Source organism: Saccopteryx leptura, chromosome 6, assembly GCF_036850995.1.
Source record: "Saccopteryx leptura isolate mSacLep1 chromosome 6, mSacLep1_pri_phased_curated, whole genome shotgun sequence".
NCBI classification, from domain to species: Eukaryota; Metazoa; Chordata; class Mammalia; order Chiroptera; family Emballonuridae; genus Saccopteryx; species Saccopteryx leptura.
Genome location: NC_089508.1, coordinates 167,287,032 through 167,303,420, shown reverse-complemented (window position 1 = coordinate 167,303,420; position 16,389 = coordinate 167,287,032). Strand labels below are relative to the sequence as shown.

At 44.1% G+C, this 16,389-nt stretch overlaps 1 pseudogene; it reads right to left on the bottom strand.

The window, feature by feature from the left end:
- Positions 1-7,612: 7,612 nt before the first annotated feature.
- LOC136377731 (small nucleolar RNA U3) lies at positions 7,613-7,697 on the bottom strand (annotated as a pseudogene).
- Positions 7,698-16,389: the final 8,692 nt, after the last annotated feature.

Sequence of the window (16,389 nt, the reverse complement as noted above, 5' to 3'; positions counted from 1 at the left end):
ATGATCCCACCCTTATTAAGTTACGATCTGCCAATAAGAACTACTCTGACTTTGCTCTACTAGTTACTATTTTATAGCCTCAATCTATATGCAACAACCCATTTTAGAATTTGCCTGCAGCCAAAGAGATGCATTGATTGAAAATCCCATAGATGAGAACACATTTCATTTTTGTGAACCTGCCATGATTTCTCACTTTTGCTTTTGAGAGTCTTTCTCCCATCATTTTTCTTTCGTGACTTTTTTTCACTGCAAACTTGACTACGGGGTTTTTTAGAATTGTATGCTTTTGATTACAAAGGCCCAGAAAAGTCTAGAGTCTTCAAAAGGTACAGGAAATATCAAAGTCTGAAGCAAGTCTTCTAAAATAAATGTCACCAGGATGGCATATGTTCTTGCTTAACTCATGAAGTTAAAAATACCTGATTGTAAAATCAGATTCTTATCTATCTATCATCATCATCATTATCATCACTCATTTCTCGGGTCTCAGTGGAACACTAAACTAATAATAGTTCTATTCCTATGTCTTTGGGAAGGAGAAGAGTGGAATTGACTTTGGCAATAGTGTCAAGGAGTAAGATGCTCTAAGAAAGGGTTTGCCTGTTAAATATATTGAATCATTAGCACTTCAGTGAAAGGCAACAAAACAGGCAATCTTGTGCAGATCAGCATGGTTTTCAGTACAAATCAGAATTTCAATGTGTGGCAGAAAATGAATAGAGATGATAAATTCAGAAGGCAGCATGCAGGAGTAACTTGAATGCAAAGCATGTGCTGCTGCCTGGACCCCGGGAAGCTGAGCGAGGCGGAGGCTTCTTATTCTGCTGTAACACGTGCCATGTTGAGAAGCCAGGTCAGCGATTAGATAAGTGGCGTGGCTGCTTCTACCACCAACCACTGAAATATGACAAAAGTGGAATTGCCTTTCTTATTCAGATTTCCAAATGGAAAATGGAAACAATCTGTGTATCTTTGATTTAGGATAAAGTTCCAGTAGCTCCATGTGTGGATGAGCAATCTCTAAGTGACAGGTCATATTATGAGGCATCTAACCAAGGCAAGCAAACCTGTTTTGATAACATAAAATTGGCAGGAACTTGAGCTTGGAATTTGAATGGAGCCCACACTGAATAGCTGCACGAGTCTGAAGAGGCACAGATGAATTTATGCAAATTGTTTGTTGATGGGATGCCTCCCCTGGGCACACCTGCTGGCTCCTGAGGGCTGAAGTGGAGGAGGAGAGAGGAATGCTTAAGCTAACATGACTGTTGTCTTTTTTGTCTGTCTGTTTTTTTCCCAGGAATTAGTAATCAAATTTAAAAATTAATACTATTGAACATTAATGGGACACATTTATTAAGACAGGACCTAGGCTAAGTGTTTTGAGATTACTTAGAGGTATTACTGTACTATTATCCTCATTTTACTGATAAGGAAAGTGAGATTCAGAGCTTATCCAATGCCCCCAGCAGTATATGGCAGACTGGGTTTTGAACCCAAGCACTCTGATTTCAGAATCCAGTTGTCTACCTTAAATTGTACTATTTGGATGTTCTTAGGTAACAGAGTAACTCTAGGGCAGTGGTCCCCAACCTTTTTTGGGCCACGGACTGGTTTAATGTCAGAAAATATTTTCACAGACCAGCCTTTAGGGTGGGACAAATAAATGTATCACGTGACTGAGACAAGCGTCAAGAGTGAGTCTTAGACGGATGTAACAGAGGGAATCTGGTCATTTTTTAAAAATAAAACATAGTTCAGACTTAAATATAAATAAAACAGAAATAATGTAAGATAATTATTCTTTCTCTGCGGACTGGTACCAAATGGCCCATGGACTGGTACCAGTCCGCAGCCCGGGGGTTGGGGACCACTGCTCTAGGGGATTAAGAGCAGTTTGATAGCTTTCAGGGGGTGGGGAGGATTAACTTGGGGCGGGGGATGAAGAGATAGACCCAGAGAACAGTGTGGTGATTGCAAGAGGGACACAGAAAACAGTGTGGTGATTGCAGAGGGAACACAGAAAACAGTGTGGTGATTGCAGAGGGAAGGGAGGGTTGGAAGAGGTGGAAGAGGGCATAAAGTGTATAAAATGTGATGGAAGGAAACTTGACTTCGGGTGGTGAATACACAACACAGTGTACAAAATGATGTGTTGTAGAATCATGCACCCGAAACCTGTATAATTTTGTTAACCAGTATTACCCCAATAAATTCAATAGAAAGGAAATAAAAAAGAAAGTTATAGAAAAAAAGTACTCAAATAGAATAGTCTGATGAAAAGAATGACAGGAAAGTCCGATAAAAAAAACTTTTAATTATTCACTTTTACTCTAAACCTTGCAGAAGATTCTTTTTGGAATAGGATAGCTTCATTCAGGAAGTTGAATAAGATACCCTATTAAACTAACATACCTTTTGACTTTTGACCATCTAATTGGACCATAACAACATCAGTGAGAAGGTTGGGATATTTCTACCTTTCTCAGTCTGGTGTATAAACTTAGCTGTTTGTATAATTGAGGCTTGACACAGGCTGCATTAAGGAGTTTGTTTGTGGATTATGGTCAAGTGAACCTCGCTTCACTTCTATTTCCTCTGCTCTCATGAAGCAAATATGGAAAATTAAGGTGTTGTGCTGGGAGGACTACAGAAATAGAGGAAGGGGACGTGGGAACTTGTTGCACTTGAAGGGCTTATAATATCTTAAGGGTAGCCTCCTACTGAGTAAGGTTTGGCTTGGCCACAGGTGCTGAAATCATCCTGACTCCCTTCTTCCTCTCATACCCTATATCGGCATGTCAGCAATCCTCACGAGCCCTGCTTCAAAAGATATTCTGAATCTGGCCAGCAATTCCTGCCTGACACCAGCTCTCTAGCCCAACCTTGTCACCTCTGACCTGGACAATGGCAACACTCATAACTGGTCTCCTTGCTTTTCCTACACCACTGCTGCCTCTCCTCTCACAGAGGCAAGAGGGATCCTTTTCAGTTGCAAGTCATGCCCCTTAACTCTTCCACCCAAATCTTCTAGGTGTCTTCTGGCTCCTTTAAAGCCCTTCCGCCTCTGAGGTTTCCTGTCAGCCACCCTGCCTTCTGATGCTCTGCACCTGCCACACGGGCCAGCCGCCTTCCTTCCCGCACCCTCCAGACTCACAGCACTTTCACAGGACCCTCTCCCTGCCTAACACCCTCTTCCAGATCCGCTGGGGGCTCTTTCCCCACTCCATTCAGATTCATAAATGTTAACGGAAACATTTGTCCTCACCCCCATATCTGCCAAAACAATGTCCTTGACCATTTATCTCCTGAGCATGATTTAGATTTCTCCTTAACAGGAAATATTACATGAGACACCCATATTTAATGTGTTTATTGACTGTCTGTTTTCCTCAAGTAGTGTGCAGGTTCCATTAGAGTCTGGATGTGATTTATTTTGTTCACTGTTCAGCGTTTGATGAGTGACTGAATGAGTGGACTAGAGCAGTGCTGTAGGACCAGTGAAATAGCTTCAAAGGGGACTCTGTTTGAGCAGTTGTCACGTATGAAAATAGAAGCCAGGCAGCAGAGGATAAAATTAAAGCTAATGTGTAAAGGTAATAGGCACCCCCCCAAATAGGCATATTTCATTAAAATTTAAAAAATGATATTCCATAAGCATCAGATTGTTCCTAAAGTTTTGGAAGATCTAAAGAAATTTTGACGGGTGAGTTTCAAAGAGGGGAGGAAGAGTTGTGGGGGGAAATACATCATCCAAAGTCGCTAAGATAGTAGTTGCCAGTTGAGGACCACCTGGAATTTGGAGGTTTTTGCGTCTTTAAGATGCAGCTCAAATTCCACATCCTCTGTTGATCACCTACTGGATATGGGACCTGTGCTAATAACTTAGGTCATCATGTCTAAGTTTTATTACACCACGTGACGCAGGCTGTTATAACCCCCACATACAGATGGGAGGACTGACTTGGAGAGGTTAAACAACGTGCCCAGGCTGCAGACCCACTCCCTGGCTCTCCCACACAGAGCCCCGCCCAGCCACCTTATTCTGAAAGGCCGTCTTTCCTCTGCCTGGTTGCTGGACCATTAGTGGACACAGACCGTATACTGACATGTTGTCAGCTATATAGCAGATCTGTTTCATCAATGCATGTTGAATATCTCTAAAAAACAATTGATTCTTTGTCCAAGTACATGTAGACTCAAAAAACAGGACTGAAAATATTCTATGAGTACCACATGCCTTTGAATAAAAAGCCAATTATTTATGTGAAAAGAAATTTCAGTTTCTAGGAACAATTGATTTTTTTAAATGTTCACACTTTGAAGGGACCCCTGGCTTGCAACAGTTAGTATCCTCTAGGAAAGCCTCTGGTTATCAGTTTTATTCAAGCATACTGGCACTGTCTGTCTCCAGGTACAAACAGTATATGATGATAAGCTTTTGTTTTTTAATAAAGTGAGAGTGACTTTGGTGTGACTGTAGTTCCTATAATTGTGCAAAGTTTAGCAATAGAGAACTGATTAACAAATTTCAAAAGTATACATTTTAGAAATAATAAGGAAAGGATTTCTTCTCATTGTTCTAAAGATTCCAGTTAATGCTGGCATACAGAATAGGTCAAGCATCAACGGTATAATGGTTAAGGACATTAGTTTGACCAACTAACTGTGACACCATAGGCAAATTTCTCAACACCTCTGAACCTCACTTTCCTCATTTCTATAAGAGCTAATGCAGTTAACCCTTTGAGTAGTGAGTTTTTTCATGCTTGCTGACCCCCGGGATTGAGTTTTTTTTTTTTTTTCAAAAAATGAAATTAGTTCCAGTTTCATTAACTTAAAATCATGTTTGTTTGATAACCAACTTATAGAAACAAGAAGAACATATATTTGCTCGCACACCTTTACTGCTCCAGCTCAAAGTTTAAAGACATACATGGATAATCGTACTCTGGATGGTCAGGAGGCATGAGGACGTACATGAACTTTCGTACTACTCAAAGGGTTAAAGCATTCACCATGGGGCTGGGCACATGGAAAGCACTCTATAACTGGTACTGATTATTGTATTATTTATATTGTTATTAGGAGGAGGTGCAATATGGCAGAGATCAGAAATCCTACCCCAAGTCTATCCCTAATATTAGCCCCCCAAACATGCACAGTAATGGGATTGTGCCAAAACCAGTTAGAGCCAGACGTGATAGTCGACTGAGTACATGTAATGATATGAAGTTTCCCTCTACATGTGACACTCCGTCACACAGGAAATGAAGCCGAAATGCAGCACGTGTCTGTGGAGACGAAACATAGCCCTGGTTCTCCGTTACGTTGTGTTTATCCATCTTGTGATGTGATGCTCTTTCTCCCAGACTCAGTCCGTTCTGCCAGGAGATCTGAGAGCAGATGGTGCCTTATTGTTTGAGAAAGTGATGCTTTTGTTGAGTGTTTGATCACACTTTTATGTCAGGGACTGACTTGTCAGTGACTCGTGCCATCAGGATAAGATATGTGCCAAGGAAGATGAAAACGGCATGTTTGCTAAGCCTGTCGGAGGGTATGTTGACAACTGCATCAGCTCCTGAGAGCATGGCTTCAATGGTTCAAAAATGAAAGGCATGTTTTCATCTTACCCAATAAATCCAGGGTGTGAAGGTCATGTATGTACCATAATAATATGAAGGTAAGTAACCCATGCAGGTAGTGACCCTAACTTCTGAAAACACCCACCTGATATAGAAAGGCTAAAGATTACTTCATTTAGTCAACAGAAATTATTGAATACATGCTGTGCTGCCCAATGGAGGTGAATCAGACACAGTCCTCAAATTAAGGTGATGAGGAAGGTGAGGAACCTTTTCTCTAGGGTGAGAAAGACATGTAAAACAGTTGAGTGAAGCTAAATAATGAGTAATACGATCATTCTTTCCTCCCCTACCCCATAGATTCAAGCACTTGTTTTCCTTTCCCTGCTCAGTGCCCTGGCACCTGACTCCAGTGGATTGCACCCTTAGCAGCTGGCTGCCAGCTGAGTTCAGATAGAGGACCCCGCCCCCGCCCCCACCTCCACAGGAGGGTGGGAGGAGTCTCAGTTTCCCTCCCTTCCTCTCCACTTTGACCTCTGGCTCTGGAGGTGGCTGTGTGCCTCCCTGGATCCCGCCCCTCCCTGCACCAGCTCTCGCTGAATTCTGGGCGACCCTGCTGCCTCCTGCCTTCAAGGAAAGGAACCTTCAAACCTTGGATTTATTTGACAAGATGAAAATACTCCTTTCTTCCCACTTCCATTCTTGCTATTCTGGGTGCCTCAACATTTCTAATTTGCTAATTGTTCTCTTCACTGTGCAATACCTAACAAGTAGACCCTTTATTAGAATTCTCTTTACTTAAAAAAACCTGAGTTGAACTGTTTCCTACCGAAACTCCACCAGGTGCAAGGACTATAATAGAGGTACTAGTTTGTTCAACATTCATTCAGTCATAGACTGTTTACTGAATGCCTCTATGTGACAGTGTACTAAGTAATGTAGTAATGAACTAAGTACAAGGTATATAAACCAGTACTTTCCAACAGAACTTGATGGAAATATTCTACAGTGCCCAATAGGCTAGCCATGAGGCACATGTGATTACTGAGAACTTGGAATGTGGTTAATGTAATTGAGCCATTTAATTTTTTTGTTTGTTTGTTTGTTTTTATATATATAAATTTTTATTAATTTTAATGGGGTGACATCAATAAATCAGGGTACATATATTCAAAGATAACAAGTCCAGGTTATCTTGTCCTTCACTTATGTTGCATACCCATCACCCAAAGTCAGATTGTCCTCCGTCACCTTCTATCTAGTTTTCTTTTTGCCCCTCCCCCTCCTCCTCCCCCTCTCCCTTCTTCCCTCCCCCCCTATAACCACCACACTCTTGTCCATATTTCTTAGTCTTGTTTTTATGTCCCACCAATGTATGGAATCATGCAGTTCTTGTTTTTTTCTGATTTACTTATTTCACTCTGTATAATGTTATCAAGATCCCATCATTTTGTTGTAAATGATCTGATGTCATCATTTCTTATGGCTGAGTAGTATACCATAGTGTATATATGCCACATCTTCTCTATCTGGCCATATACATATATATATATATATGCCTCTATGTGACAGTGTACTAAGTAATGTAGTAATGAACTAAGTACAAGGTGTATATATATATATATATATATATATATATATATATATATATTTTTTTTTTTTTTTTTTTTTTTTTTTTTTACTGTGATTAAAGCCTTTAAGCAAACTCTTGCCCAATACAACAAGAATTCGTAAGAGAGTAGTGTCCTTAACATGTTCACCAAGTCCAAGTTGGCACCAACATCATTCCAAATCCCTGGATATGTGGAGCCATTTAATTTTAAATTGTGTTTAATTCATTTAAATTTATATAGCCATATGTGATTATTAGGTACTAGCTACTGTACTGGGCAGCACAAGTGTGGGCTAATTTTAACAGAAGCCTGGGTAATTCTTCTGGATAGAGGCAGATGTGGAGAAAGGGCAGGATTTGTTCTGAGATACGGCTTGGGAGAGATATTTGAGCTGCTTTGTTGCTGAGTAGGTCTCAAGCGGGAAGGTTTATTCTGGGCAAAAGGAACATCTTCTGTAGTAATGAACTATAGAAATGATCCCTGAAAGTATAGTCTTAGGAACATCCTATGTCAATGCTGAGAGGCTTTGGCCTATGGAAGGTAGGCTCAGCTAATCAGGTAGTATTCAAAGTGGTTAGATCATAATAATTAAGTGAGGTCTGTTAGTAAAGGATCTGGGAACATTGGGTTGGAGCTGCATGTTGGTGAACGTGGTTTCGATTCCGTATTTCACTATTCCTTTATACTCCACAATAACACCATCAGGTAGATGGTTGTAAACATGAACATAAGCATGATGGTAATGATATGGACATATGTTTTAAATTTTTAAAAAATACTTCAGTGATTATTTATTGTTAGAATCAATCGGAGTCCGAAAAGACCAGTGTAACAGGCTTTATTGAAAGGAAACCTGCCGGGTTGTCTCGTAAGGGAGAGTTGCGCCAGGCACAGAGTAGGACCGTGCTTTTTTAAGGGTTAGGGGAGGGGGAGTAGGAAGGGCTGTGGGGCATTAGCCGATTGGCTGCTGGACAAAGGATAGTCTTTCATGGAAGTTTGAGTATGTTTAACTTCTAGCAGTTTTCAATCATCCAGGACTTCTAGGCTTGTGACGTCAGACATTCCTTTGCGGTTGGTCATTTGCCGCGAGCCCTGAAATGAGACTTACTGGCAGGGTTAAAGAAATGAAACCTAAGATTCCTGACTACTTGATATATAAAAAAGAAAGAGAGTGGTTCCTAGAGAAGCTCAAGGGAAAGGGGACGGAGGTCATCGTCTTCTGTAACTCCTTCCTGCTGAGTAGGGGCGGAGAAGTTACTGCCTCTCTAAGGATCACTCTCAGTGGGGTTCAGTTGGTAATGGGGAGTATGGGTGTAGAAGCATTTGGTTAAAAGTGACTAGAGTAACTTTGTGGATGCGACTTTGTAAAAATTTTAGGAAGAAGGGGGCTAATGTAAGTAAGAGGCATATAATTAATAGAGGACCGAGGATGGGGACGAGCCAGGCGACAAGGGGAGTCTTCCACCAAGAGTTGTCCAGCGGGTCGACAGTGGGTCTGCTTTTAAGGAGTTTTTCTTGTAGGTGGCACAGAGAGCTGATGTTTTCTTCTTCTAGGCTGGACTCATTGATATAATAACAGCATTGCTCCAGTAGGAAGAGACAAGTTCCTCCCTTCTCAGCAGTAATAAGACCAAGAGCCCTGCGAGTTTGTAAAGCCACTTGAGCGAAGGATGTAAGTTGTCTTTGTAAGGAGGCTAGGGACGTTGCTGAGTCATCCAAGGCCCGTTCTAGGTCTACTCGGAGTTGGTCAGTGGCCCACAAGCTCTGAGCTAATCCTGCTACCCCAATGCCTCCTGCTTCCAGAGAAGTTGCTAGGGTTAGGCCTATTAGGATAGGGAGGAAGACAGCCTGCTTATGTCTGTTACTGGTTAGCCTAAATGGAGTTCTCCCTCCCCATAGAACAGTAGCTGTGGTACAATAACTACTGGTATACAAGATAGGGGTGATGAAGAGTTTATAGTTTTAAAGATAGTCCCATTACACCATTGTTAGTGGGGTGGAGAGTTGAGCTTCTAGGTCCTCTTCCTGGCCTAAGATTGTGTTGGTTAGGTCCTCCAAAGGGGTCTGTGTTCTTGTAAGAAGTGGGTACCTGTTGGGCTGGTGAGTGGAGTGGTCACCCATGTTGTTAGGTTGCACTTTGGATTAGGTTGTTGAATGTAACAAATTGATAGATTTTGAGACGGGTCGTCCCTGAAGAGGGGTATTCTGGTAAGGGAAAAGGAGTCTTCTTTGGTAGTAGTGGTTAACAGCTGTGTTATTGGAACTGCTGTCAAAGGGGGGCGATTCAGGAAGGCACATAGGAAGCAATTAGAAATGTTTCCTATATATGTTAGATTAAGGGCTCTGGCACCTTGCCAAATTAGCCCTAACCAGGAGAAGGAATTCGTTGTTAGTAGGGTGGAGAGTTGAGCTTCTAGGGCCTCTTCCTGGCCTAGGATTGTGTTGGTTAGCTCTTTAAGGTCCTCCGAAGGGGTCTGTGTTCTTGTAAGTTTTCAGAATATGGTGAGTGTACCCGATGGTTGGGTGCTGTGTATTCCTTTGTAGAATCTACCCGTTATTTCTTTTTCTCACCTTTGGCCCCAGGGATCCAGAATAGTTAGGTGCCAGGGTTTATTGTATTCCCAGGAACGATATCTACAAAAGTATGGTGAACGCCCCATTGGGCCACCGGGACACCCCACACATTGGTCTGATTGGGTCCTGCCTCCTGCTTCGTTTTGCTCATGGAGGAAACAGAGAGCATGGTCCATGGATCCCGAACCTCGTAAGGTGCCTATGTCGCTGTTGGAGGCATTGAGGGTAACTGGGGCATTGCATCCGGTGGGGGAGCAGTTTGCCTGGGCAATATATTCAGTTTTAGTTTGCCCATGCCATTTATAAGTTTCCTGAGCAAAAAATGTCCAAATATATGGTTGATTTTTACTTTTCTGACTTTGAGGGGTGGGAATGTGGAGTTTTAGGATAGATAATAAATAATAAGTATAGTGAACAGTTTTGAGGGATTGGATTCATAATGTGAGGTGAGGGGTGACTAGGAGAAAGAGTAGAAGAAATTGGAAAGTCGCTGTTTCTTCTGGAGAAAATTCAATTAGAGAACCTTGCCAAACCAAGTCCCGCATCCAGGTAAGGAGTTCGTCAATCTCCATGCTGTGAGGTCTGAACCAGGCGATGTCTTCGAAAACCTGAGTGAGGAAGTAAGAAAACCTTGCGAGGTGATAATTGTGAGTTGCTTGCCGCAAGTGCTGATTGGACAGGGTGACATGGTGATACATGGTCTCCAGGATGAGCCTCATGAGAGGGGCTTGTCTGGTTCCTCTTGTATAGGAGGACATGTGGAGATTTTTAGAGACAGAGGACCTGTTGGCGTGGAGATGTAGGTTTTAGAAGTGTTGTGTATGTATGGTTTAATGTGAGAGAGGTGAATTCAGTGTGAATCCCCTTCTATTTTGACAGCAGTGGAGGTAGACAAGATAACTCTATAGGGGCCTATCCAGGTGGGCTGGAGGGGTTTTTTTCCCCGTGTTCTCTTGTAAACCTGATTCCTCGGGAAGATTGATAGGTGTGAGTCTGTGGTTGGGAAGGGTTGAGGAAGAAGCTTGTGTACTTCCTTTTGCAGTTTGGCTTGCTTGTGTGCCAGTGAGGGGAAGTATGAGCCCATTGTTGGGTTGGAGGGGGTTAATAGGCTGGAATCCAGCACGAATGGGCAGCCATACATAATCTGAAATGGGCTGAGATTAAGCGGATTTTGGGGCATAGCCCTAATTCTCATTAAGGCCAGGGAAAGAAGCTGAGGCCAAGGGAGTTTGAGTTCAAGGATAAGTTTTTTAGATGGAGTTTAAGGATTTGGTTGGCACTTTCTACTTTATCCCCAAGGATTGAGGGTGGTATGGTACATGTAGCTGCCATTTTTGTCCTAAATAAGATGTGATAGATTGAGTGATGTGGGAGATAAAGGCTGGTCCATTGTCTGATTGGAAGGAGGAAGGTAATCCGAATCTAGGGATAATATGCTCAGTTAGAATGGAGATGACTGTATTGGCATCCTGTCTTTTTGTTGGGAAAGCCTCCATCCAGCCCAAGAAGGTATCTACAAGGGTAAGAATGAATTTGTTTCCTTTGTGTGGTGGCATATGAGTGAAGTCGATTTGCCAGTCTGACCAGGGAGGGCCCTCCTTGCTTGATGAGTTGGGAATGACTTTGGATGTATTCCTCCCTGCGAGGAGCATGGGGTACAGATAGAACATGAGGACGTGATGGATTTTAAGAGGGTTGGTAGGTTGGGTCCCGCTGGAAAATGGAAACGTAGAAGAGAAGAAGTTTGTGTCCTATGTGGAAAGAATTATGGATGTCTTGTAGGATGTTTTTCGCTTGGGTTTGGGGAAGGATAATTTTTCCTTCCTGGGTGTACCAGTTTCCTTGCTTAGAGAAGTTTTTATAAAGGGAGGTTTCCTTTGCTGAGTATTCTGGTTGATAAGATGATAGAAAATATATGTGAGGAGTGGGGGGTTGGGTGGCGATTTTCTTTGCTACCTGGTCTGCTAGATTATTTCCAATGTTGATGAAATTTGAGTTCTTTTGGTGGCCTTTGCAATGTATTATGGCTGCCTGTTTTGGTAGAAGGGCCGTGTTTAAAAGATTTTGAATAAAGGTATGATTTTGAAGTGGGCTTCCTTTAGTTGTGAGGAAGCCCTGCTCTCTCCAGATGGCGGTTGCTGAGTGGAGGAGGTGGTAACAGTATTTAGAGTCGGTGTAGATATTGACTGACTTATTTGTTGTGAGGGTGAGGTGCTCTAGTGAGTGCTATTAGCTCAGCTTGTTGGGAAGTGGTGTTTTCAGGTAGGGACAGAGCCTCAAGTATGTGATGTGAGTCAGTGACGATAGCATAGCCTGGTAGAGTGGTTCCATGTTTTGTCTTGATAGCGCTACCATCTACAAATAGCATAGAGTCAGGAGAAGAGAGGGGTTCTGAAGTTATGTGTGGGAAGGGTGTATTGAAATGAGTGAGGGTTTCAACGCACGAGTGTTCAGGTGGTTGTGGCGTGTGGGGGTGGAGAGTGGCTGGATTTAGGCTGGAACAGGGTTGAAAGGAGAATTCTGGATTTTTGAGGAAGATAATGTGAAACTGCTGAAGACAAGAAGGAGAGAGATGAGAGATAGCTTTGTGGGAGAGAAGGTTTTGTAGGTTATGAGGTGATTTGATAATGGCCTTCTGTCCTAGGGAGAGTTTCTTGCTTTCAAGTGCTAGGAGTGCGGTGGCAGCTGGGGCCCGGAAGCTGGGTGCCCAGCCTTGCAGGTAGGATCAAGTTGTTTGGACAGTAGGCAATGGGGGCAAAGGAAGGCCCCCTTTGGTGCCCTAGGACTCCAAGGACAAGGCCCTGTTTCTCAGGGACATAGAGCAGAAATTCAGACTGAATGGCAGGCAGGTGTAAGGCAGGCGCCTGGAGTAAAGCCTTTTGTAATTTTAAGAAGGGTGTTTTAATGGGGTATCTTAGATCTAGGGGTTCATTAGGGTTCCCCTTGGTGGCCTCATAGAGTGGTTTAGCTAGGAGGCTGTAATTTGGAATGCAGGACCAGAGAAAACCTGCTATTCCCAGGAAAGAGAGAAGCTCCTATTTATTGGTGGGGGTAGGAATTGAGGCTATAAAATGTTTTCGGTAGGTGGTGATAGCTTTATGGCCCGGTGGTAATTGTATTCCTAGATAAGTGACGGTTTTCTGTGGAAGCTGGACTTTGGAGGGGGATACTCTGTAGCCCTTTTGTGCTACGAAGTTCCGTAGTCGGTTGGTATCCTCCTTGGATGATTCTAATGTGGGACTGCAGAGGAGGAGGAGGTCATCTACATATTGTAAGACGGTACTTTGGGGAAAGGAAAGAGATTTGAGATCTGTAGCTGGGGCCTGACCAAAGAAGTGAGGGCTATCCCTGAAACCTTGAGGGAGGACTCTCCAGGTCAACTGCTGGGAGTTCATGGTGTCTGGGTGAGTCCAAGTGAAGGCGAAGCCGTCTTGGCACTTTGGATATAAGGGCATTGGGCATTTAGATGTAAAGAAGGCATCTTTGAGATCCAGAACAGTGAGATCCAGAACGGTGGAGTGAGAAGTGTTTAGGGTGTAGCAGAAAGAATGGTGTAAGGGTTGGGTACGAGGGGAGTGGTGGGCAGGACTGCAGCAAGAATGGCTCGCAGATCCTGGACCAAACGGTAAGTGCCGTTAGGTTTGATTACTGGTAAAAATGGGTGCGCTGTAGGGTGAGTGAGTGGGGGTGAGGATGTCTGCTTGGGGGAATTTGGTGATAAGGGGTTTGAGACCCTGTAAATGTTTTAGCAAGATAGGGTATTGTGGAATTGTCAAGGGAAGTTGGAAGGGTCTTTAAGGGAGATAAGGACCGGAGTGTAGTGGGTTGCAATAGAGCAGGGGTCGGGAACCTAAGGCTCACGAGCCAGATGTGGCTCTTTTGATAGCTGCATCTGGCTCGCAGACAAATCTTTAATAAAAATATAATACCATTAAAAATATAAAACATTCTCATGTATTATAATCCGTTCATTTCCTACCGCTCATGTTCATGATTGCAGGTACACGGGTTGTTGTATGGCTCTCACAGAATTACGTTTTAAAATATGTGGCGTTCATGGCTCTCTCAGCCAAAAAGGTTCCTGACCCCTGCAATAGAGGGTTGGTTTGTGTTCCAAACTGGGATTAACTAGGGAGGGAGGTAAGGGTAGGATAAGGGAAGGTGAGGTGGAGAGGTCATTGTCTGCATCTCCAACAGAAGGAGAATGTTAGAGGTGAGCGTGGCTGTGGGTGTGGTCGTGTGGGGGAATAGATGGGGAGTAGATATGAATTCAGCCAGGATATCTCTGCCCAGCAGGGGAGTGGGGCATTGTGGTATAACTAGGAGCTGATGAGTAAATGATGTTTGGTCTAGGATGCATGCTAGAGGGGGTGTGATTAGGGGGTTGGTCTTAATACCAGAAACCCCAACTATAGAAGTGTTAAATGGAGTAAGAGGACCTGCGAATTCAGGGAGGGTAGAGAAGGTGGCCCTGGTATCTATTTGGAAGGAGATCACCTTACCTGCTACGCGAAGCTTTACCCTGGGCTCACTGCTGGTGATGCCTACTGGGGCCTGTGTCCCAGGGCCTCCTCAGTCCTCCATTGCTAGGCCTAGAAAGTCAGCCACTGATGGGGAAGAATTAGTTGTGGGAGGGGTTGGCCCTGTTCTTCTCTGGCGACTGGGACAGTTGACCCCCCCCATGTCCCTCCTGGTGGCATGGACCCAGCGCTGGACGAGGATTAGGGCACAGTCTAGCCCAGTGTCTCGTTTGTTTGCATCTATAGCAGGGTCCTGGTGGCCCAGAGTTTGAAGATTGCCCTTTATGAGTCTTAGTCTTTGAGCCGGATGTAGGGTTCCCTTACAGGGCCTTTGCTAGCATTAGGTAATTATCCTGGTCCCTTTTCCGTTGGTCCTCCTTCTCTTGTTCCTCCCTGTTGTGAAAGACCGTAAAGGCCAGGTTTAAGAGGTCCTTTTGTGGGGTTTCAGGCCCGTTTTCTAATTTTTTTAGTTTTCTTCTTATGTCAGGGGCTGATTGGGAAATGAAATGTGAATGAAGGAGAATGGTCCCAGCTGGAGAGGTGGGGTCCATTTGGGAGTATTTTTGAAATGCCTGTGAAAGGTAGTCCAGGAATTCTCCTGGATTTTCTTGTGGTCTTTGGATGACTTCCTTGATTTTGTCGTAATTGACTGCCTTATTAGCTAGTTTATTTAAGGCTTGTTGTAGATAATCAACCATCTGATCTCGGGCTGCCTGATTCTAATGGCCTGTCTGATAATTCCAGTTAGGGTCCTCAGTGGGGACAGCTGTTGTGCCCATCGGGTTAGCGTTATTCTGTGTGTGTGCCTCATCTGCAGTTGGTTGGGCAGTGGTCCAGACTCCATCTTTGTCGGTGGGAGACAGGGAAGAGGCGAGGATAATGCTAAGGTCGTGCCAGGTAAGATCGTATGATAGGGTGAGGTATTTGAATTCCTTCATGTAAGTATCAGGGTCTGAGGAGAAGGAACCAAGATGGCGTTCAATATGAGATAAGTCGGAAAGTGGAGAAGGGTAGCAACTGGGACAATGCCCTTGGCTCCCGCCACCTCCCGGAGGGGATACATACTGGGTTGGGTGGGAATAGGAGGATTTCGATGGTGGGAATGAAGATGGGGAGGGGAAATAGGAGGAGTGGAAGGCACAGTCGCAGTCTCTGAGGAGGGGGAAGGGGGCGAGGGGGAGAAAGGCACAGCCACAGTCTGTACAGAGGGAGGAGGGGTAGAAGAGGAGAGAGGCAGAGCCGGCAGTCTGTAAGGAGAGGGGGTCGGGGCAGATTATAGGGAGGAGGCAGGGCCAGAGGCTCTGGGGCCCAAAGGGCAGAGTGATCTGCGGGATCAAATGAATCAGGAGAGAAAGTAAGGGAAAGGGAGTCGGCTGTTTTAGGGGGAGGGATTTGGTGTATATCCAAAGGTTTAGCAAGGAGAATCTGATATGTAGAGCAAGAAACACAGAGTGAAGGACAAGAGTGAAGGTGGAAGAAAGCCTGCAGGTAAGGAATCTCTGAGACCTTCCTAGTCCGGTGGCAGAAATTATCCAGGTCCTGGAGGATGTTAATATCAAAAGTTTCATTTTTGGGCCAATGGGAGCCATTATCTAGTCTGTACTGAGGCCATGCTGTGTTACAGAAGATTAATTTTTTTGGTTTGAGATCTGAGAGACCGAAGTTTGGTGAGGTTTTTTTAAGAGGCATCCCAAGGGAGTAGCCTCTGAGGGTCAGGACTGGGAGGAGCCCATTGTGGGCTGAGAATAGAGAAAGAGAAGAGCGTCCTCTGACTCTTTCAACTATCTTTTTACTGTATGTGGAAAGCAAGAAGGCCGGTCATCACCGGGAATCTTGCTTTCAAAGGAGAGTGGAGCAACCTGGCTAGGCGCCTAGACTTTCAAGGAAGTTTGTGTTAGCAGGCTGCCCAGAGTAGAGACGTCCCAATTAGCAACCCTGAGAGGAAAGAGAGTGAAGGTGAGGGATGAATAGGGGCCTACTGGAGATGGGAAAGAGCAGAAACTCCTTACCTCTGGTCCGGCAGGGGTTCGAGACAGGGTCAGGTTGCCATCCAATCAACCTACATTCACACAGCCAAACAGAATCAGGGAGTAA